We start from the raw sequence: 26,342 nt of genomic DNA, 5'->3' as shown, positions 1-26,342 counted from the left end.
AATCGAAGATTAAATCGGGATTCCTCACTGAAGACGACTTGATTCCAATTTCTCTGAGTCCATCGTAAGTGTCCCTTTGCCCACAATTGACGTTGACGTCTGTGTAATTGAGTCAGAATCGGCCCATAGTATGGCCGTCGTGCTTGAAGGTGAGCAGTTTCGAAAAGTTTAAGCACTCAGTCTTCCCCTAAACAGTTCATGGTTGATGTAGCCGTCAAAAATCGGTTACGGAGGTGACGTAAGACAATCTGACAATCCTCTGCATGTGACGTCATACGTGGTCGACCTGGCCGAGGGCGATCAGCTGTGGTACCCGTTTGCTGTAGACGCGTCTGTAAATCATAAGCAGTCCGTCGACTACAACCCATCGTCCTTGCGACTTCAGCTACGGACGTTCCCGTCCCGTTCACGTTGCACATTTGAAAGGCATGGCATGAAAAATAGCCGTAAAGACTTTTGTTTTCTTGTGTTTTTCTTTTTTTGTTAATGACTGCTAACAAGCATGGCTGAAAACACGTGCGGTATTATGGCCACGTGACCAGTTGCACGTGAAAAACCACTTTTGCCACTATAGTGCTGTGCACATGATTTTGATCGATTCACCTGCACAAAAACGGGTGTTATCTGAAGACAATACGTGGCCATTACTGTTTAAAAACACAATAAGGGCCCACAATGATAACTGGTCAAAACATTTTAGGATTGTGTAGTTTTTAATTTGGTTCAGTATATATACGCATGTTCTATACACGTAAATGTTTTCACATACATATGTATATTTACGCATGTTCTATACACGTAAATGCTTTTACAAACAGGTATAGACTTACGCATGTTCTATATACGTAAATATGCTTCAACATATAACAGACATACGCATGTTCTTCGTAAATGCTTTTACACATTTGACTGTGTTTGTTTGTTGTTTACGCCGCACTCAACAATATTCCAGCTATATGACTGCGGTCTGAAAAATAATCTAGTGATTGACAATCCAGTGATTGACATCATGAGCATCGATCAACGCAATTGGGATACGGTGACATGCATGAACCAAGTCAGCGAGCCTGACCACCTGATCCCGTTCGTCGCCTCTTACGACAAGCATAGTCGATTTTTACGGCAAATAAGAGTCGTTGAAGACCTATTCCACTCCGATGTCTTCACGGGTGTTCACACATTTGAAGTCAACTTGCGCATGTCACAATTACGTGAACCCGTATTCTGCATACTTGAAACAATGCTCCTTCCTCACCACTACAGTATATGCCTGTCATTTCATAACATGGACGTTTAGAGGTTTGTACATAGCTGCTGAACAACTCAAGGCCACTGACGTATTGTGAAACACAGATCGCAAGCAAAGATGGTGTGTTGTCTGAAAAGGAAACTAGGAAATTATTGGCGACACAACAGGTCGATACAAAAGAAAAAAACTGCCAATGAAAACGTAGGTAAGCATTATGCAGGAAACCCGACAACTGATTTAACGGCTGGTGTCTATTACATAATTACAGTGCCCGAGAGATCTTGCTGTCGAATTGACCAAATAATGACAGCACTAAAAAATGTTCACCAATGAGATTCACTGTGTTCTGTGTTTTTCCTATTTACAGGTGTGTGTGGGGTGTGTGTGTGTGTGTGTGTGGGGGGGGGGGGGGTCTGTGTGTGTCTGTGTGTATGTGTATGTGTGTGTGTCTGTGTGGGTGGGTGTCTGTGCGGGGGGGGGAGGGGGTGTGGGGTGTGTGTGTGTGTCTGTGGGTGTGTCTGTGTGCGTGGGTGTTTGTGTGTGTGTGGGGGGGTGTGGGTGGGTGTCTGTGTGTGTGGGTGTCTGTGTGGGTGTGGGTGGGGGGGATGGGGGTTGGTGTGTCTGTGGGTGTGTCTGTGTGCGTGGGTGTTTGTGTGTGTGTGTGTCTGTGTGTGTGTGTGTCTATGTGTGTGTCTGTGGGTGTGTCTCTGTGTGTGTCTGTGTGTGTTGAGCTGGGAAGTACAGGAGGGTCCAACTTACAATTTGTTTGTTTGTTGTTTTACGCCGCACTCAGCAATATTCTGGACAAGACAATCCAGTGATTGACATCATAAGCATCGATCCAGGCAATTGGGATACGATGACCTGTATCAACCAAGTCGGCTCTTCCGACAAGTATAGTCGCCTTTTACGGGAAGCATTGGTGGCTGAAGACCTATTCTAACCCGGACTTTCACGGGTATATAGTGTAGTTTATACTATAGTACCATTTATATCAATCATTCTTTATTCATAATTGATATACATCTATGATATAATAAGTAGTTACACGTTGTAGAATGTATCCATTTGTTTGTCCCCACAGTTACAATACCTCAATGTACGAATTATGAAATATATATATTAAGTATTCCTAACACAAGTATTCTGTTACATGTATTCACATTGGAATCAGCGTACGTCATAAACGTTGATTTCTCGTTCATGGGGCGTGGTTCATGAGGATTCTATAAGGAGGTTCATTCTGACGACGTTTGTGAGATTGGCTTAATGGCTCTGTAAGCAATGTTTGAGCCTCATCACGGAGGGAAGAATACGATTGAGACCACAATTCTATGTTGAGAATTAAACTCTTGTTGTGGGTTCGACGCGACAACGCTGATCTGCCAACCATTGTCGGATATATAAGCAATCCGAGAAGAAGCTGGCCACGTGTTTCTGTTTTGAGTGAGTGAGTGAGTAGGGATTCCAGCCTTGGGATTCCCGTTTTGAGTGAGTGAGAAGTATTCAAGTCATATCACAGCGTGTCAGCTTAGTATTAGAGGAAACCCTGAAGTTATGCAGGTCTCAGACGTTAACCACTTTGGTAAAACCCGAAGCAGGGTATTGTGCTGAAAAACCTAGAAACATAATCGGGGCTAACCATGATTTGAATTGCGAATTGCGATTGATATCATTTTTATAAAATTTGGGGGTAAGACATTCAGCCAAGATGTAGGCATCCCCATGGGCACAAACTGAGCTCCCCTTCTTGCTGATCTCTTCATGCATATGATTCAGAATTTCTGCTCGGATGGACAAAGTCAAAACAATATAATTGGCCAAGAAGTTTAACTTACGCTTCAGGTAAAGCGATGATCTGATACCGTCAAATAGCAAATTCCCTTCCACTTATTTACCCACTAAATATACACTACAAATAAGGAGACCAGTGATACCGCTTCATCTGTTTCGAATTTATACCTGTTCATAAAAGATTCAGATTGACAAAACACTATCCACAAGACAATATGACAAGAGGGATGACTTCAACTTTCAGTCGAGCAATATTCCTGCAGCTTCAGCCCTTGTGTCTACATTGCACAACTTTTGAGATACAATCGAGCATGTTCTTTCTACCAAGATATCAAAAAAAGGGTCATACGACTCCTGTTCAGAAGTTGTTTGATCAAGGTTACAACATTCAAGGCCTCAGTTACACTTTGAAAAAGTCTCATGGCAAAGTTTTATGTGGAGGACATTTCCAGATTAGACGTATCAAGTACAAAGATGATGTCCGATGCTATTCCCTATTTTGACTTGCTGGTGATCACTTTGTTTGAACGAATTTTTATTTGAAAACATTATTTAAATAATTAATTATTTGCCGTTCCTAGGGTTGTTGTCAAGCTACTAGGTTTAGCAACATGGAGATTGTGAGTAAGCTGTTCTAATAGGAAACTGGAATCCAATACGGCCTGGTCCGGCTTAGAAAGATAGGTTTCTGTTTTGTTTATTATTTACTGCCGCAGTTCGCAATATTCCAGCTAAATTCCAGCAATGTTCCAGCAATATTCCAGCGACTAAAGGAATCGGTTGGTCAGACTTGGTGACTCCCTATTGCGTAGATTCTCACGATGTCAAAGTAAACAACAAAGTAATTAGCCTTCAGTCGGACGAGAGAATAATCACCAGCTGACCATTCCATTTCTTCTACAGATATAAAAAATTGTTATCGAGATGATATATATTCGAAAAGAAAATGACAACATCATATACGTTTCTTTCACAAATTGATAAACAACACAATAACAAACAAACTGTCCTGCCCATAGTTTGTAAAATAAAATCGTATTGATTCCTTCATTTACACCAATGAATCGACCTCCATAGTAAGACCCCCTGATAACAAGTGACAATTTAATCATTTCTGCGCTAGCTGAAGAGCCCGGATAGTGTTCTGCAGGTGGAGACGACAGTGAACATGTCATGTGATTCCTCTAGTGCGCGATATAATGATCACGTGACGCTACACCTTCAGCCTTGATGTGCAGTGCAGTGCAGTACGGTCGGGTTTCCCGGATGTGTGGATCAGCTGTCAGTACTGACAATCACAGCCATTCCTGCGTCTTGTAGGTGTGTAACATATACTATGCGGACGTAAATGCAAGTCTGAAACGAATGAAGATTGCCCGGGTGTAATAAAGGAGAGGGGTAAAACTCTGAACTCGCGCTTCCTCATCAACCAATCAGATTCATCTGGCTTTTTCCCGCGCCCCTCATTGGTTAACGGTCCAGTCTATTTCAGGGCCTGATATCATGTGATCTAGTAGCGCTGTGGACTGATATTGACACAACTCAGACTCCGCCCCTTGTAGTGTGGAAACTCTCTGGTCATGCTACAGATGTTTAGCAAGAAATAATATATATAGTGATGATGCTTCAAGCATTTGTCAACCTAAAGTATTTAAAATGTTCCCTGATGTAGGTAAGTTCGTCTTCAGGCCCCGGCACAAAAAAACCGTCGACCACTGTGACCGTCGTAAGAGGTTACGAGCAGGATCGGGTGGTCAAAGGCGCTGACTTGGTTGATGCATGTCATCTTATCCCAAATGCATGGATCGATGTTCATGATGTCAATCACTGGATTGTCTGGACCAGACTCGATTATTTAGAGTCCGGCGTCATAGCTGGACCATTGCTGAGTGCGGCGTTAAACAATAAACAAACAAACAAACCTGCCAACCGAAGAGTAAATGTTTAAGTTGATTATTACTACCTAATTAACCTATTAATATTATCTTACATTACCAGCTACCGGACATTGCGGTTTTCAATTAATCAGTTCGGTAAATTCTTACTTGTAGTATGCGGTGTCCCGTAAGTCAGCCATGTTTCATCTCAGAACTGTACAATGCTATACAATAAGTTACGTCACACCTAGTAGGCAGCAGGCCCAATTAATTGGCTCCAACTGCATGCAACCTTTGTCTTGTCATAAAATAAATACATGACATACAGGGTCAAGTCTTTGAAAGGAATTTAGAACTGATACACACGAGGAGAATGTAATAAGGATGTCAACTTTTTTATTATGAGCAACACAACGTTTCGGAGTATATACTTACTCATTGAGTTTTCCTCATAATACAGAGGAGTCAAGCTGTCGTTCTAAACCTTCAAATAAAACCACCTCGTGAATGATGTCATCATCAGTAATTTGTGACAATGCATTGTTTTGACATCACCTGATATCTCCGCGTTACAAACAGTCAAAACAACGGACAAATGGCCGTGAATGTTAGCCAATCAGCATGGGTAATATTTACCTATTATTGACCCTTTGTGATTGACATAATATGTAGGGATCCATAAAACATGACATTGCCCGAACTGCGGTCAATAATTATGTTTACATAATTTAAAAAACGACAAGAATATTTTAAATTCAACAATAATTGAATCATATGTTACTCAAAGTCACAACATGCCTTGCGTTACGCTCTCTCTGATTGGCTAAATATATTTCTCTCCATTGAATCCATTGGCTTAATACCATTCAGGGCAATACCGTATTCTGAAGAAAGTCATGTGACCCTCTCTCAACCTTTCTCAATCAAGATGCAGGTGTGATTTGTAAATGTTATCGTAATAGTTAAATAGTTTTTGTTTAAAAAAATGTATATGTTCCAAGGTAGAACCAAATTCAATATGTTAATAATAAATTGTTCTGTGCTTTAATATAGAGATATTGGTAATAAGCAAATAAAATTCAGATGAACAGAGTCGATTTTTTATCATAGTGCCAGGTCCATCTCAGCTGTGCCCCGGGGTGACTCACTCACTCAACAAAGACATGACACGTCCAGGTTTACAGCGCTGTGGTTCTTTTATGTATGCTTCAATCGATTCTGGACTGTAGCGGTTGACCTTGGGCAGAGAAACCGTTTGTTTTGAGTGAGTAAGTGAGTGAGTGAGCCGCGAACGCTTTAACCACTAGGCTACCCTACCTCAACTTAAAAAAGCTTGAGGTTCTCCCTTGAAAGATTCTCTCGTTGACGTTTCTGATCAGCTGTCAAAAGTTTGGGTACCCATCGAGCAGAAACCTTGTGCATTCCTAGAATATCTGTCAGAATGAAATGTACTCGCTCCTGAGAGATGACCACTAAGTTGGCTATCTGTGGCTGTGTCACTCGTCGGTCGTCCATGACTATGTCCAGGATTCGCTGTACCAAAAGACGTTAAAAGATGGCTAAAACAAGTACTTGTGGGTTCGGAGTCATAATACTGTGTCTGAGTGGAGTATCCGTGTTAAACTGCGGCATGGTATATCAGTGGGCTAGTAAAATCGGCATTTGTCCGGACTAGTACAAGCAGACGCACACACACGTGCATGTACGTCGCTATATAAGTGCAATAATCTTGGACGCGACGTTAAACCCCATTTCACCTCACCTCATTTTATATCTGTTCCACAGATTTCAAGGTATTGAAGCGTACTTATAATTTAGAGATATAGGTGCAGTTTGGAACCGAGCGGTCCAACGAGGGGATTCAGCTGTTCAAAAAAAGGTATCCAATTTACAGGACTACCAAAAATTTAAAAGCACAGTTGGTGTATCTCCATTCCCTCCATGACAAGAGCGCTTTTAAAAAGGTGCTCTCTTGCAACGCGAACGTACCAGTGGGAAATAACCTATGGTGGAACGTGCCGAAAAGGTGGGTCATAGGTTGACAAACATAAAACATCTCAAGTTCAAACTTAATTACTTAGATTCTTGACTGTGTCAAACTAATCGTTATAAAATAAGTTTAAAAAAGAATTGATGAAATAGCTCTTCATAGATATATTAATTTTGTAATTTCATCGCAACCTGTTGTATATTTGACCTGCTAGGACTTAATGTCTTCGAAATGAACATCTTCCACAGTAAGGGTAACGGGTTGTGCAAATAGTTGGGGAAATGCTGGACTTATTTATTTCCGCAACAAACTTTATTAAATTACTGGGTTTTGGATACTTTGAAGCTAGACTTATTAAACCAGTTGATTTGAAATAACTCCCAAACAGTAATAGATATTGCGAATGACAATTGCAAGTTCTCCACCATGACCTTGTCGTCACAAACTTCTTGAACCCACAGAACAAACCCGATCTGATCAACCTGATGATGTACTGGTGGAAATGAACCGCACGGTACAACCATGGCCAACGGGAACCCCCTGAAGTATGGCTCATCACCACCAGTCTGACGACCCCCGACCCAGCGCGAGATGAGACTGCAGACCCGGGGTTTCGTGTACACCATGTTCTGTAAACACTGCTTATGAGACTGTTCTGAACTAAATGTGTTGTTCTCTTTCCACAACAGGATATGATTACATTGTGTTTGTATCAACTACACGTAATATAATTAATATACACACAATACATTACACTGAGCGTCGGTCACGTAACTTTGTTAACGCCAAATTCAGCAATATTCCAGCTATATGACGTCGGCCGGTAAAAATCGAATCTGGAACAGACAATCCAGTGAGTGACATCATGAGCATCAAACTACGCAATTGAAATACGATGACATTCATCAACCAAGTCAGTGAGCCCGACCCCCCGATCCCGTTAGTTGCCTCACACAAACATGGGTTGCTGAAGACCCACATTACTTTGTTATTTCCCACAGCTGGGTGGTGCTGGAGTTACTACCTGTGAGAGTGTTGTAGTTTAAACCAAGTAAATAAACAGTGAATAATAATAACATGGGACGGTCACATAACGAGGCCATGTTTGTTCAACAAATGGCGGACAATAGTGATCCCTCTTGAGACGCGGCCGAGGAACGGCCTGGAGTTGGGCGGCGTCCGGCATCTGTGAGTGATGGTAGTGTTACGAATCCCTGGGCAAATGCAGGCGTTAGGATGGTCGCAGCGTTACGATCGCTTTTTGAAGCGGGTCCTGTACTGGCTGAACACGGTGACGTCAGTTTCCTTTATAAAAGGAAGGACTGAGTGAGTGAGTTAAGATTTAACTTCGCATCGGCAGTATTTCAGCCATATCGTGACGATAAAAGGAAGGAAGAAGCACGTGTTGATGTTCTTGCAACACACAGTGTGTGTCCACAACATTTTAGTCATGTTTATTAAATTCATTGATTTCCGAACCTGTTATCATCGTGTAATCGACATAGGACATAGTACTAACGCTCTGGATGAGCTCAATGTACTCGGATGGGTTCTTTGAACTGGGGGATCACTGTCACGTCACTTCCCTCAATGCCAGGAAGGAAGAACGCTTCTGTTTATTTCTTGCACAATACAGAGTAATAAATCTGAATCACTTTCATTCAATCCATCAAAAACAGTTCCACAGTTATCTTAAGCATGAGTGAGTGAGTATGGTTTTTACGCCGCTTTTAGCAACATTCAAGTAATATCACGGCCGGGGACACCAGAAATGGGCTTCACACAGTGTACCCACGTGGGGAATCGAACCCGGATCTTTGGAATGACGATCGAACGTTGTAGCCACTAGGCTACCCGACCGACCCATATTAAGTATGAACGCATCGTATGAGTGAGTGGTTGGGGCTCCACGCCGCTTTTAACAGTGTGTCAGTTTCAAGACGACAGCGGCGTCTCTCACAAATTCTTGACGTGATTCAGGTCCGAGACGTTTACCACCTTGGTGAAACACAAGTATGGACTTGGTGCTTACAAACCTAGAAAACATAATCGAGACGAATCTGGGAATCAAACCTTCCATCACAGGATTCCAACACGCCTAAATGTGGCAACTATGCGGGGCGCGTTCCGGCATCTTGGACCACTGGACCACTTGTGCCTCCTCTTGTCCTTCGTGGACGCTAAGGCTTAGAAAAGGAACAAACAAGTCTAGACCAGAAAATACACAGTGGCTGATAGAACAACGACCCACGCCTTCGACGACGCATAATGGAGAAGATATGGTGCTGTCCCGTCAAGGGAACATCTACACCAGCCACAGCTTGAGGGGCTACAAAAGACCTGAACTTACTCACTCACTCACACATACTTGTGTTTACGGTGTTTATATTGAGCTATTGTTTCAAACATATCTCCTCATCACAAGTAGCTATCAGTCGCAATGAATCTGTTGAATTGAACCCTGATCCTGACACACAGGTAGGTCAGCACGGCCCATAACCCAAGAGAATAAATAATAAAATGGATCCAACTACAGTCTAGAATGATTTACTTTTTATATATTTTAGATACGATTACTAGTATATTTCTTGGGTAGGCGCTCGCAGAGCAGAGTGTTGGCTTTTGAAAGGGACATAACTCTTGCGACCTTCGCCTGGAATTTGTCTTCATGTCCGAACTGCTTCAAGAGAACCGTGAATGACAGCTGCGGTTGATGAGTCGGATGCATAGTGTCGGAAGAAAACGCAATTGAGACGTAATACGTTATTACTGGACTTCCTTCAGTTTCCTTATTTCACATACTATAACTACGAAATAGATCATTCTGTCATAGACTCATCTCGTTGTTTCGTAGTTTTTCTCTGAGCCGGGAGTGACGTGAAGAAGCGTGTCTCGGTACGCTGTGACAATGTCAGTACGATCGACAGACGAGTATGCTTCTAAAGGATTGGGATATTGTAATTGTATATCATTCGGTTATGCATACCATTGTAAACGGAGGGACAAACGTAATTCTATGAGTTTATTATAAGAGTTTGTCTTTAATGTTATTGAAAACTGAAATGTTTAATTTGATTATGCCTATTTAACCATCACTCATTTTTGCAACAGTTCGTAAAAAAAGGTTCACAACGTCTTCTGATCAGAGGTCGGACGCCTTGTCCACATGACCCAAGAGGTTAACCCTGTCGGTAATCTGACAAGGTAAGGACGTCTTGTCCACATGACCCAAGAGGTTAACCCTGTCGGCAGGCAGACAAGGTAAGGACGTCTTATCCACATGACCCAAAGGGTTAACCCTGTCGGCAATCTGACAAGGTAAGGACGTCTTGTCCACATGACCCAAGAGGTTAACCCTGTCGCAGGCTGACAAGGTAAGGACGTCTTGTCCACATGACCCAAAGGGTTAACCCTGTCGGCAATCTGACAAGGTAAGGACGTCTTGTCCACATGACCCAAGAGGTTAACCCTGTCGGCAAGCTGACAAGGTAAGGACGTCTTGTCCACATGACCCAAGAGGTTAACCCTGTCGGCAGGCTGACAAGGTAAGGACGTCTTATCCACATGACCCAAAGGGTTAACCCTGTCGGCAATCTGACAAGGTAAGGACATCTTGTCCACATGACCCAAGAGGTTAACCCTGTCGCAGGCTGACAAGGTAAGGACGTCTTGTCCACATGACCCAAGAGATTAACCCTGTCGGCAAGCTGACAAGGTAAGGACGTCTTATCTACATGACCCAAAGGGTTAACCCTGTCGGCAAGCTGAAAAGGTAAGGACGTCTTGTCCACATGACCCAAGAGGTTAACCCTGTCGGCAAGCTGACAAGGTAAGGACGTCTTGTCCACATGACCCAAGAGGTTAACACCGTCGGCAGGCTGACAAGGTAAGGACGTCTTGTCCACATGACCCAAGAGGTTAACACCGTCGGCAGGCTGACAAGGTAAGGACGTCTTGTCCACATGACCCAAGAGGTTAACCCTGTCGGCAGGCTGACAAGGTAAGGACGTCTTATCTACATGACCCAAAGGGTTAACCCTGTCGGCAATCTGACAAGGTAAGGACGTCTTGTCCACATGACCCAAGAGGTTAACACCGTCGGCAGGCTGACAAGGTATGGTGTGGGATGACTCCACGTCCTGCTACAGGTGAAAAGCAAATATATTGATTTTCAAAGATGCGACGTATAGTATACCCATCATCAGTAGTGTATGATGCGAAATTAAATTATTAAGATTATTATTAAATGAAACTATTTTTAAGCAAATAAAACCAAATAAATAAGCGACAGTACAGTTTATGTTTTGGATAGACTATCACAATCTAAAGAGTGAGTGAGTGAGAGAGTTGGGTTTAACGCCACTTTTAACAGTAATCCTGTTATATCACAGCGTGTCAGCTTAATGTGGGAGGAGAGCCCGAAGTGATGCAGGTCTCAGACGTTTACCACTTCAGCGAAACCCACGAGCACGGGTATGGCGCTGACAAACCTAGAAACATAATCAGGGCGAACCGGGATTCGAACTAACTTAAGGATACTTTCAATTAAAAATAACAAATAAATTATGATAAAATTAGATTACGGAAATAAACTTGTAAAGTAGTTCCTCGTTGTGTCACGGGAAAAATATACAACTTTTAAGTGGGATATTTGTAAATAAATATTACATAAAAAAATATACATATGAAACACGTTTGGTGTAGAATTAAATATTAGTAATATTCCTTGTCTCAAAGGTTGAGTGGAATACCATTTACGTAGGATTACAAAGACGCACATGTTTAATTTATTCACTAGGACACCCCAGTGGGGATTTCGAGTGGTGAGTGGGTGAGTATGGTTTTACACCGCATTTAGCAATATTCCAGCTATATCACGGCGGAGTACACCAGAGATGTACTTCACACATTGTACCCATATGTGGAATAGAACCCAGGTCTTCGGTTTAACGAGAGAACGCTTTAATCACAGGCTAGCCACGCCCATCTGATTAGGAGTGGATTACATAAATATATATTATGTCTGAAACTGATATAAAGAAGATGATGGACTAACGTGGACTTTATTATTTTATTATATATTACATGTACACCGAGTGAACATTTACCTCATTATATATATATATATATATATATATATATATATATATATATATATATATATATATATATATATATATATATATATATATATTTTAACACATGTAAAGACAATTATCAATTATTATATTTTAATACTCAAATAAAGTCCCCTGAATCCCAGCATTTCAACATCAACAGGAATTTCAGCACGTTTTAGGCAGTTTTTTCGGAGCCAAAACTGTCGCATACCAAATAAGATAAAAGACTTAGCAATAAATTATTTTTTTTACTTGCCAATTCGATGTTTTTATTTGAGAGCTTTGAAAGTAGAAGAATTCGACATTACTTCAAAATGCCACTGTTAATTCTTACAGTGATGGCTTCACAGCGCTTTGAACGGTATGCCAGCTGTCAGTGTATACAACCTTTCCAGGGACTACAAACACGCATTACAGAACGAACCTTTCTCTCCAGGTGGGATAGTCTAGTGATTAAAGCGTTCGCTCGCCTCGCCGATTCGATTCCCGACATGGGCACAATATGTGAAGCCCATTTCAGGTGCTAGAAGCGGCGTAAATCGACTCACTCACTCTGACCAGACCTGTATTTACACAGAATACATAACCCACCTCTCATTTATAATGTATAACCCGACACGTACCCGACCTACAGTGTAAGGGATCTCTCTCCAGCTCAGCGCTACACAATCACAATAAAGGCGAGCCAACTATTCCCCGGGAAAGGGGGGTTCGTCTTTCCCCGTTACAGCTTTGTGGGCGGACATGGAAACACGTATTTCAAAGTTGACGTTATGCGTGTATACACCTTTTGGACAATCTGAGAAAATAACCTCAAATACGTCTACCTACACACATGAGCTATTGTTTCATAAATAACGAATAACTGTCAGAATAATCTTGCTAGTGTGTGGTGAGTAAGTGATTGTGTGTGAATACAGTTTTACGCAACGCTCAACAATATTCAAGCAATATCACGGCGGGGAACACAAGAAATGAGCACCACACATTGAACACGTTTTGGGAATCGAACCTCGGCATTCGGCGTAACGAGCGAACACTTTAACCACTAAATTACCCCGTCCGCTTGAACATATAATTCCTAAAATAACATACGGTTTTTTTATCACGGTTTGTTTATGTAATGATATTTTGAATTTTAAAGGAATAATTCCAGTTTTCTCATGTTACAGATATCATGGAAATACAATGAGTAATGAAAATGAAAGGTTCACATTCAGTCGAGGTGACTAAGGTACTTTGTAGACATCGCAATAGTATTGAGATTGTTTAAAACCCTATTGCGATACTGTTCCAATAGTTTAATTATCGTGACGATTGTATTCAGAAAGTACGTAGAGTACCACCCCATCCTTCAATGTAAAGTTTCTTGCAGTGAGTGAGTGAGTGAGTGAGTGGCCATTATTTTTTAACTCGTCATGTCAGCTTCATATGCCGGTCTGAGAAGTTTCCACTTTTGTGAAACCCACATGAGCACGGATATAGTCCTGACAACCAATAGATTGATATCGGTAGCAGCTATTGATATTCCGACCTTATCGATATACACGTATTGTCATCGGGAATTGTTGGCCCCATGGGGACTTAGGGTCAGAAATGGTAGCCAGCAACTTATGCCTTTTTTATGAGGCGACTGTATAGATTGGCTGGTCAGATCATGTTTCTTGCTTGAATGCGTGTCATCGTACCCTGACTGATTGGGACGGTGTTCATAATATCAACCACTGGTTTATTTGACCCAGATGCCTCTATTTACAGGCCGCCGCCATATAGGTGGAATATTACTGAGGTCAGCGTTGAACAACAAACAAAGAAACAAACAAAGCGAGCCTGTTTGTTCAAATACTGATTGTTCTCATAACAATGACATTGCATGTTTGGATATACACGCTATTCTCGGGAAATACATTTTAACATTAGTGACATGTTTTAAAAATGTGCCTCCAGTTTCTGGAGAAATACTGTTCTATTTCCACGAATTCGCTGTATGGTTTCGTTGTTGAAATGCACGCACAATAACAGGCAACACGGTGATACGGGTAAGTAATTAACAAACTTTCTGTGAAAAAAATACCCAATTGCTAAAACACAACTGACTCTTGGATTGGACGATGATTGATTTTCTGTTTCCAATCTGAAGTTTGTGTAATTACGAAATTCTTTTCGTGAATTATATGTTTCGCTGCAGTGTGCAGTTCAACTGCATGTTTGTCATGTATATAACAACGTCAGTGGAATCAGATTATGTATGTATTCATCTTCCATACACGCATGAATCAATATAAAACTTCAAAGCTGACACCATGTTTTAGGGTTACGAGTGAGTGAGTGGGTGTGTAGAATGTATCGCCGTTTGTTGCAATAATGTGTCCATGGGGAGAGGGATTATCTGATGCGGGTTACCCCGAGGGGAATCCGATCGAGAGGAACCCAGAACTTCAGCGTGACAAGCCAACGCTTTAACCATAAGGCTACCCACGAGACCCCCCCCCCCCCCCCCCAACACCCCCTTATTTTAGTCGCATTGTCCTAGATTTCAATAGGAAATGACGTAACAGTTTTGTTTCAAGTTGATAAAATCAAATTGTATGGAACCAGGTTATTACAAACTTTTTTCAAGTATACTACTGCTTCTTCAAGTCAACGCATACTGTAGTCACGTGACAACAATCATCGGAAGTGATTAACTTGGCGTATATTACGCAATAGAAGTAATGTCGTTAGAACAATTCTCGGGAAACTGGACCACACGTTATGAACAACGACAGCACTGCAGCCGAGCGACCTGAATCCGTTCCGTTAACTCTCACGCTCACCGAGGCGGAGCGCGTGTCCCCACCTACGTAGAAAAAGATGACATATTAAAATAATTACATATTTGTAATAATTTATATAGAGACAGATGGACTCTGAACATATTGATATTGAGATAAGTATATTATAGCTTTCTGTTGAGAACCTACCAAATAGCCAACACGATATATCTCCGTCACATGTTGCCCTCAATATACGAGACCGATAAAGACTATTTTAAAAAATGTTCGTATTGAAATATGTTTGATACACTTGAAGATAATACTGCATTGCTTTATGGTATGTGTTTGATGTATCGATGGAGCTTAACCATGAAATACTGTTCCGAATGTCCAGCTAGATATAGGTAAGATCCGGGTTAGATTTGGTCTTCAGCAACAGATGCTTGTGGTAAGAGGCGACGAACGGGATCGGTGGTCAGGCTCACTGACTTGCTTGATGCATGTCATCGTATTCCAGTTGTGTGGATCATTGGTCAAGATGTCAATCACTGGATTGTCTGATCCAAACTTGATTATGTACAGACCGCCGTGATATAGCTGGAATATTGCTGAGTGCGGCGTTAAACAACAAATAAAAAAATAAAAAAAACCAATAGTCGTTTGGACAAAACGCTATAATTCACAGACATAGTGGTGTACCGTGATATCCCACCCAATGATCCAAGTCTTGTATTTTGTGATAGCGTCAGACATGCGATTCATCTCTTACAAACACATACTTTTTTATGCAAATGGTGTGGGTAGCATTTGCTACCAGTAGAACGGGACAATCTTGCCTTTTCGCGACATCCCGGTGTTACTACATTCAAGTGTTTTGCTGTTTTTCCTTTTGTGCCCAATGGGATCTGTTTCGGCAGATAATCGAGAGTGTGTATCCTCTGGCGTAGATCTTTATATATGCATATGTATTATTGACTATTGTGAGCATCTTTTTATCTATCAGAGGCGTATGGAATCAGAGATAAATACGTCACCCCCTGTTGAAGGTGGTTGTGAATTGCTATTTAATAAACAGTGAAAACACCTGGTATAAAGATTCTTTTAATTGTGAACTTGTTAATATTTGTTTTGGGTATTGTTACGCCATTCTAGGATGTCATGAGTACATTTACACTCGTTATTGTCACATAAGGTATGGCACCTGCGAAAATAGGTCTTCAGCAACCCATTGCCGTTAGAGGCGACTATGTTTGTCGTAAGAGTTGAATAACGGGATCGGGTGGTCAGGTTCGCTGACTTGGTCGATGCATGTCATCGTATCCCAATTGCGTGGATTGAGGCTCATGATGTCAATCACTGGATTGTCTGGTCCAGTCTCGATTATTTACAGACCACCGTCATAATTATAGCTGGAATATTGCTGAGTGTGGCGTTAACCAACAAACACACAAACAAACAAACAACTATAAGGTATAAGCTTGACATAATTTGCAAGATAGGAACTTTGCTGCTAACTGAAAAGTGAGGAAGATTCTCCAAATTGCATGAGGGATACAAGCACGCAGTAGAAATGGTTAGGGGGAAATGTGACGAGTACTTGATACGTCACTTCATGTGAAACACGCATGATGAAATATTGATGAAAAATCAGAATGTTAACATGTCATGGCATTAAACTAAATATATCTGAATCACTGTATTCTGAAAGTATTGAAACACATCGTGATATTTAATAATCCATTTTGTCAACGAGTAGCTGTGAATCAATAGTAGGAACCTTACCAAAATGTTCCTAACCAAGACATTTGTTTTTCTGTGTGGAATAAATTACCATAATTGTGTCCCCCTTTCACAGTTTTTGCTGTTAAATTATTTGTTTCCACATCGCAGAATACGGGACATTTAGTTATTGAAGTAACCAATACAAAATGTGGTGAGATGATTCAAAATATAATCTAAATTTCATATTTTTTAAACAATTGAAAAGTAAATAGGGCGCCATGTTAACAGACATGTGGGGAACGTTTATAAAGTTTTATATATTTTATATATTTTATTATTTATAAGTTAGTGTATTTTTGCGTAGGTGTTTGACAGGGAAACGAGCTTCAGGTATTTCCCATCATTAAGGCGTGTTGTTGGCTTCGTCTTCGGAACACTGCTGCGCATCTAAATCACAAATGGTGCTGTTGACATTTAAAAACTGACCACCATATATGGCAATCTTTTTAGATAAAGTCACAATCCACATGCATTTCCCTATTGTGTTCATATATGGCACTTCAGTGACACGACTGTCTTATCTCAGTCTCATGATCGCATGGTCAAGCTCGCCCTTACTGCGTTGGGGATGCTGGTGGACGCAGTAATATCTCGCTGTGGAGACAACTACAAGTTACCTACCTTACTTACCAGGATCCGCTAGTCGCATTCTAATGCCAGATCCATGGTCTGTCGCCAACCTATCAGTTCTCACAGTTCTCACAGTTCTTATAGCTGTCGTCAGGTGAAAAAAGGCAACACCTGCCACTTATGTCATTTTAGACATTAACTCTTCCAACACCGTAGGCCGGTACACCGGCCAAGTAGCCTCGAGTCCCCAGACACCGCAGGCCGGTACACCGGCCAAGCCGTAGTCACGTCAAAATAGTATAAAATTTTATTAACCTACTTGTCATATTATTCATTTATTAAATCTATTACATTTCACAATGTCTGAAATACGTATTCCATATTTCAATTTATCATTTTTTATGAAAAAATTAAAAAGAAATATTCACTATTTCCCGCAATGTTTTTAATTAAAAATAAAATTCTCGGACACATACTTCGACAACGAGTCCACATCGAACATGTCAAAGTGCAAAATAAAGACGTTTCAAGCAAATCTTTAAATATATAATACAAAGTGATAAATAAAATCAACCAAAATATATCTAAAAGTTGTCAAACTTACATCTAAGTTTTTATTTCCATATTTTAGTGCGATAGCGTGTTATGTAAGTCAAATGACATCTCGCCTTTCGTCGCCTCGATTTCTCGGCTCGGACACGATGTTTAATGTAAAATTATATGCATGAAAAATCTTTGTCACAGCTCGTAACCTAGCACGATACATCCACGATATAGATCGCGATTTCCTAGTTAAAATTGCAGAATAACACGATTTAACAAAATCTTTCAAATTCTGAAATTTATCATACACGAAGACAGTACCAAAGCTGTAATTTGATTGGCTGCCTTAGGTAACGTGCTCAAATTTGACCAATCACGAACCTTGTAGCAGATTTCGGCAAGAAAGCTTCTTTAGAAACTAATTTGTATCCAATAAAATCGCAAGTAACAATTACAAAATGCCCCCATGCGATGTTACGACCGTATAGATAGAAAAAACAAACTTTCTATTGATGTGTCATATGGCAGTCTTCAACGGACATGTTATTCATACGAAGCTTCGAAAACGGAGCATGAGCGGACAGCCGCTGTTATCGGAAAATGGGTGATGCCAGATACTATTTATAATTCTTTTCAATAGAATTTTCCAATAACAAGGAAAATACAAAAGAAAAAGGTGTATGTGGATTTTATGAAATCTTACATTTGCGAAAATCGTCAATTTTTCGCTACCTTGGTCCTTTATCTGGACGTTATGAATGTGTTAGCAAAACATATTTTATTTACAACTAAATTAATTAATTATCTTTCACACAAGAGTCTCTGGGAACTCGGAGTCACGCTTCTGGGTGACTGGTGTTGAAAGAGTTCAGCTGAGATACGTTCAAAGCAGCCTTAAACCCATCTCATTCGTCCACTAGAATGGTTAATTCATGCATTGTTTCCTCTGGGTTATTGACATGAAACATAAGCACCTGAGGATAACTACTGTTTTTGCATTATTGCGAACAGATTGTTTTATGACAATCTGCATCCCGTTCCAGAACATCCAATGGTCGACCCCAAGGTGGAGGTTTCTGTATCTTCTTAGAATGCATATTGTCTCATTATCTCCCACCTCCCAAACGTTTATTCCTATTATACCAAATTTATTCGTAAAGTCCAACTTCTAAATGCCTCTCAAAATAGATCTGCTGACTGCTTAGTCCTATATGAAAGTCGTCATTCCCGACCTATCGCAATCGGGATTTGATTCCTCATATGGTTACGAATTGTGAAATCCAAATTGACGCAAGAACGTTATTATACTCAAGGACATTGAGTAAGATGTCGGTCAGATGTCGGAAGGCAAGCGTTACACAATATTCAGAAGATTTACATGATATGATTGAGACCATTGGGACAGTGTTTACACTGATCACATTTCGTGGGGATAATTTGGAATGTGTATTTTCTTTCAGTAAATATAAAATAAAATAAAATAATGATATCAGTTCCTAGTATCTTTGGTCCTGCAAAAGGAACTGATGTTTACGCGAACACATGGTATCACCACTATTTCATAGTGATTCATAAACAACAAAGTCGGAATCGTACAACGAACCCTGCTTTAATAAGAGATTCATTATGATTATGGGGGGCACGGGGAGGGGCCAGTCGTCTAAGGCGCCGCGATTCGCTACGAGAGTTGCGTCCCTTAGACACGCCAGAAACCTATGATTGTGGGTTCGAATCCCGGTTCGCCCCGATTATGTTTCTAGGTTTGTCAGCACCATACCCGTGCTCGTGGGTTTCACCGAATTGGTAAACGTCTGAGACCTGCATCAATTCGGTCTTTCCTCCCACATTAAGCTGACACGCCGTGATATAACTGGAATACTGTTAAAAGCGGCGTTAAACCCAACTCACTCACTCACTCATTATGATTATGGAAATGGTGTTGTCGCTTTTGTGAATCTGGAACCATATGGCTGTGGCCTTTTCAGTTCGAAGTTTACATCAACTATGGCATGAAGTAGGAGACTTAACCTCGATACATACAACTGTTTGGATACAACTCTACAGCAGGATTTCTTCAACAACTTTATATAAACTCTTGCTTTTGGGGACTTGGGCTGGGGAGAAATAAAATCTGAATCAACTCATTCCTCCAAACATATTCTGATATGAGATTTTAGAATCTCTGATTCAACCAAATAGAATTCCATTTTTAGTGAGGATCATCACGTGGTCTGTTAGAAAGTGATTCCTGTTAGATAGTGATGCTAAAACACATGTTCCTGATGTAGTCGGAATTGTACAATCGTATATGCATTTGGTAGAGATTTCTTGTGATTATGAGTTTTGTCGCTTAACGTTGTGTACAAGCCATTTACTTCCTACATAAGTTTATTTATCTATATTAATGGACAAAAGCATAATAATTGTACAAGCTGTATACTACTCAAAAGGAGTTAATAAATATCCCATTCTTTCATCTTACAGGAGTTACCCCGTCATAGCATGCGATATTAACCATACTAGTATGAAAGAATCGGGTTCCATTCTTTATGTCAATATAAGGGCATTCTCTCGTGTTCAGCATTAAGCATGTACAATGGTGTAGTATGTTTAACAGATATTTTCTTTTCTAATGCATGGATGGACGTGTTTTTACAAAAGGACGTGACCCCGTGCGATGACATAAATAACACGCCATATATGAAGTTTTAAAATTACACTGAAAATGAATTCAAATTAGATTCAGTATTGATACTGTACTGTAACTAATAACGCCATGGATATTGTTATGTATTTAGTGATAAAATACTCTATGTATCTAAATATATGAAGAAAAAAAACCAGTTCATGCCCAACTGCATTCATATAAAATTTTGTTGAGTAAGCTGGTGCATATGAGTACGGGAATACATAATATATGATAATTCCCGTCCCATTTTAATTCTGGAAACCCAAAAGTCCAGAAACTCTACGGTCTTTGCCCAGTCTCGGTTAAAGGTATTTACAAAATTAAACATGCCGTTTTCATGGGAACATACCAAGGAAGAAAAAATGAAAAAAAAATTGTTTAAAAACTCAATATTTAGACTATGTCGCCCATGGGCCTGCCCATGGGCGAAGTCTGGCCCATGGGTAGGCCCATGGGCAGGCCCATGGGCGAGAATATGTTCCTTTACTTAAAACTCATGTTTTTGTTTCGCAAATACATTTAATGTATTCATTCAAGTATCATGACACAAAATTTAACTCATTTTAACTTAATTCAAGGATTTTATAGCGATATTGAAATATTTCGCCCATGGGCGAGAAAAAGGTTTGGCCCATGGGCAGGCCCATGGGGAGAACATGGTCCTTTACTCAAAACTCATGTTTTTGTTTCGCAAATACATTAAATGTATTTATTCAAGTATCATGACACAAAATGTAACTAATTTTTACTTAATTCAACTATTTTACGGCGTTATTAAAATATTTCGCCCATGTTTTCGTCAGTCCCTTTAAAGCATCAACTAACTGTTTGCAAAGTATATTGTATCATGTGAAATATACTTTATATTATATCATTACATTACTATTTAAAAAGGGCATTTGGTTGGATGTTTCCTTTAGTTCTACAAATTTCACCTGTTTTACATATTGCAGCGATCTTTAATGAACCCGGCCTTACCTCTCAAAACGTTTTGACAGTTTATCATACGAATTCATGTGCGTGTACTCCAATTCATTGGAGTTATTTTCCACAACATTAAATTTTAGTTAGATTCTATTTCATTTCCCATTTTATGTCCCGTTGATACATCACACTGGGCAATTACGTGACACTAGGTATGCAATATACAAGTACGCGTGCGCGTATTTTAATGAAAAAAACTATTCGTCTTTTATTGCATAACGTTTGGCTGAATATTCTTACATTCTAACGAAATCTCGAAATAATTATTTAATTACATGCGGTTTCGAACTGACCAGTAGGAATTATGTTTCAATGCGATTGAGGAAAACGTGAGTGAATATTGTGACACTAAAGCAATTTTTAACTGCATTGTCACTTTTGGTATGAAAATGGTAACAGTTCAGAAAAAACAACAGCCTTCTTATGATAATTCTCATTAGTACGTTGTATCTAATTACAGTGTCGGCCTTATTTACAGGTGATTCTACAATACCTGCTCTCGGTCAATTACGATCTACCACACCACGCGTGAATAAACAGTTATGCAGGTGTTGCTGTGGGCAAATACCTAGCCTGAAAATGTTTTTTTTTTTTAGGATACATGTTTTACAAATGTTCGTTGATATGTGGATTTATTAAGCACAAAGACAAACAAAATGTTTATGAAAGATGAATTAGTGCCTTGATATATTCATCGAGATGTGTATCATCGTTTAATGGGGTCATTCAATAAACGTATGTTTGGAGGAGATATCAAAGGAGCCGCCCAATATACACAGTGTCGTCCGGTAAACTACCACCCCACCCTGTCCATTAGAGTTATGTAATGGGTACACAAATATATTTGATGCGGTGTCAGTGCTGAAGGAGTTTGAATTACGTCCGCCACTTGCCACAGAAATCCTCAAAGTATAGAAACAATAAACAAGGTCAATCCGTACTAATTACCTAGTGACGCACGTAACAACGACTGTCAATAGGGAAAATGGTGAAAACAAATTGAAATAGATTTTAATAAAACATTAAAGTACTAAATAACTCGCAAAAGCGGTGCCTAAAATTGTTTGACCGTGTTATGTGTGTTGTAAACTGACGAATAGCAAGTAATTGTCATGCTGTACGCATGGTTCCATATACAAATTCAGTTATACAACCGGTATGAAACTGAGAACTGAGATACCAAGTACAACCTGCATTCACACACGGAAGCAATATACTTGTGTGTATGCCCTCTCCTCTAAAAAATGTATCACTAAAGCATTTGCATTGTAATAAATATAGTAATGATAAAACTTGGTAATTTGGTAGATCTCCGACAGATATGATTTTCAGTTTTTTACACCTTTGATTGATACGGATTACGTACCTGTAGTCTAGTCACTGTATCTAATGTATCTGCTTGTTAGAAATTTCAAATGTCTTGTTATAGCACTGTTCCTAAAATACGGCAGTTTCTTTTATCGGGTATAAATAGTTGATTCGTCTTGTCACGCAGTCATTTTTACTTGATCGAATGATTTCCACAAAAAATTACGGCCGAGAGTTTTGTATTTTATTATATTTTTAGAAGATTTTAGAAGATGCTTACATCACTGTATCTCAGAACGTAAAACTGATAACATTCAAACATGTAATTAGTACACAGTTAATTGTTACATATAATTTCCTGCATATTCCTTTTTGAACAAAAAGCCTACATGTATACTGATATCGGTGTCCACTGTTAAAAGGGTATTAGTGCAGTCAGCCATGGTAAATGGAGAGACAATAATAAGGTGATAAATTTTAGTCTGTTGCAGAATATGCGGTATAAGTGTAGTCATTGATACATATACACATTACACATATACAAATGAAATACACGATATGATGCAGTGCAAGAACAAATTAAGATACAGTTTCTATTAAAAATAATAATACGATTTTGGATTTAAATAGCATGTTTACATTTTCAGGCCAACAATGGAGTTGTTTTCTGCCGGTCGTAAGTTCATTGTTTGACTGAGCACACTCGTGTCGGGGTTGCGATATTTTCTTCTCTTTGTTGGCAGCCTGCCACCGGTCTGAATTTTGAGAAACGTCTCAGCATGGGACTGTTAATTACTTCTAAATGATGTCTACAAGCTTACAAACTTGTAGATGTTGGGTGCGGTTAGGACCAAACTTTTTCAGCTCAGAGTGTTAGTGGTCCTGGAACCCATAGTGTCAAACAGGTTCTGCACAAAACGTCCATCAGATTCTACTGTTCAGCAACATTGTCACTGAATTTCAGAACTCTGGCATGATATAATAATCAAGGATTTCGAAGGTGAACGAGGGGAAAGGCAGACGCACGTGGATTTACCCTCAGGTTATTATTGTCTGGAGTTCACATTTTGGGGCATTTCATATACTAATTGAACGGAGTTCACCTGCACATGTCCACTTTAGTGATACAGACTGTAACCAAAAATGCTCTTAATCCCTTATAACAACGGTAACAACAACCAGGGTGAGGACACAGTAAGGTTAAACCGTGTCCAACAGACAATCTGAGGTGGCTATCTCCCATCAAGTCAGCTCTGTTTTTAAGCGCATAGTTATGTTTTTACATATTGAAATAAAAGGAATTTACAAAATTATATTTAACAAACCTACACATTACCAAATACAAAACTTTATAACCCTTTCTAGACTTCGTTCCAATTAACCTGGATCATTCAACTCGCTCGCGAAGGTCGTATGCGACTTTAAAGTGAATACGTCTACAGTGTACAAGTAACTTTTAACTGTATCATATATACTCATGATAAGCAATTATTTTCGTTCCTAATTCGAATGAGCTCATTCTGAGGCTAAATCTGCAAAAGGACAGATAAAATATTTCTTTGTACAATGCAAACGATACAAACGTAGCGGCTGATGATAGAGACAATGATTTGATAATCTGCAATATATCAAGTGTTCTGGTTCAGTCTATTGTACATATTGAAGTGATTGTAAAGTTTCAAGGAGTACTAAAATGTTGTGGTATTATGAATGTATTTAGAATATGAATAGCGAAAAACAGTCACCATATCGGATGTACATGTATAACTTGTCTTCCAACACCACGCTTGTGCCGAGGCCCATGGTCATAAAACTAATCGGTCCCATACAAGGAGCAAATAGTTTCGCAGATACTTCTTGCTATGGTTCACTCCCAATTGTCAGACGACCTAATCATCAGTCAGACCAGTCAAGTGTGACCAGCGTACCTGCCTGGTTTTGGCTCCTAATTACTGAACTGCCCAATACTGTCATACTGTTGGCAGAGTAAGCGGCCTCGTTGAGTGATACAGACTAACCAGATTATGATTGTGTTTGTAAGTTGCGTTTAATCTGTGTCGGGTTGCAGTTGTTTTATTAGTCAAGACTAGGGGTAGTTTTTTCAATGAAACCTTTTAGCCGTTGAGTTAATTTTGCATTCATTTCATAAAATACATTGTTAGGTAGAATAATAACACGTTATATGGATTAAACATCTCCCTAATCTGAGTATAATCTCTCATGTACTCTAAGTACCGTACTATATTACTTTGCGGAGACACTGAGTATAATTTTTTAGTTGGCATTGTATGCTGTCTGAATGACTTTACACAAATCCCAGCATTCAATAGACCCGTGAAGATCTTCAACAAACCATTCTTGGCGTAAAAGGGCGACAGCGCTTGTCGTAAGAAGCGACTACCGGGATCGGGTGGTCAGGCTCGCTGACTTGGTTGATGCATGTCATCGTATCCCAATTGCGTGGATCGATGCACATGATGTCAATCACTGGATTGTCTGGTCCAGACTCGATTATTTACAGACCGCCGTCATACAGCTGAAATACTGCTAAGTGTGGCGTTATACAACTAACAAACAAACAAAACACAAAAAGAGAAAGTGTATGAGTACTAAAACTTGCAATAGATATGCGTACCCTACGTACACACATGAGTCCCATTCGACAGTCTACAACACACGAATAACTGTCAAACAAGTTTGGGTACCCCTTCTGTTCAGGCAAGTTATTAAGTTCGATAATTTTGTATTAAAATCCTTTTCAATTTGTTTTCATCCTTTTCCCCTATTCCATGCATGTTTATGTTGCTGCATCTTATTGCTCATGTTTCCAAGTATTGTAAAACACTTTAATGTTTCTCCTTCTTAATCTAACGTTATAACATTTCCGGTCATTGCCATCATCTAATACACAAGAGATGATACCAAGACATATTTTATTCGGTTTTATGGTCTATGCGCTCTTACAATTGATTTTATTAGTCTTTAAATCTTATATCTAGTAAATATTTTCACAAACAGGGCTGTTAACTGATATAAGGAATGTAACATCCAGTTGAGGACTGAATACGACGTACGTTAGTCTGGTAACGACATTTCTACAATTATGTTTTTGAATAAGCCGTTAATACGCCAGTTGTGACAGGGATGATGGTATGGTAGATGTAGCAGACATATTGACAGCCGTTGTTACGCGAGTCACTAGGTTATTAGTACAGCATTGGCCTTCTTGATTGGTACTATACTTTCTGTGGCCACTGGCGGACGTAATTCAAACTCCTTCCACACTGACATCGCACCATATATATTTGTGTACCGATTACATAACTCTTACTGACAGGGTAGGGTGGTAGTTCACGCGAAACGGACGACACTGTGTATATTGAGCGGCTCCTTTGATATCGCCTCACAACATACTGTTAATGAATGACCAATTAAACGATGATACACATCACGATCGCGGAGAAAATACAAGCTTCGTTCGCGTTGAATATATATATCAAGGCACAAATTCATCTTTCATAAACTTTTTGTGTCTTGGTGCTTAATATATCCACATATCAACGAAAATATGTAATACATGTATCCACAAAAATATACATGTACAGGCTAGGTATTTGCCCACAGCAACACCTGCATAACTGTTTATTCACGCGTGGTGTGGCAGATTGTAATTGACCGAC

Source organism: Haliotis cracherodii, unplaced genomic scaffold (assembly GCF_022045235.1).
Source record: "Haliotis cracherodii isolate W230 unplaced genomic scaffold, xgHalCrac1.p SCAF_9, whole genome shotgun sequence".
NCBI classification, from domain to species: Eukaryota; Metazoa; Mollusca; class Gastropoda; order Lepetellida; family Haliotidae; genus Haliotis; species Haliotis cracherodii.
The sequence above is the reverse complement of the archived record's forward strand: the minus strand, read 5'-3'. Positions refer to the sequence as shown.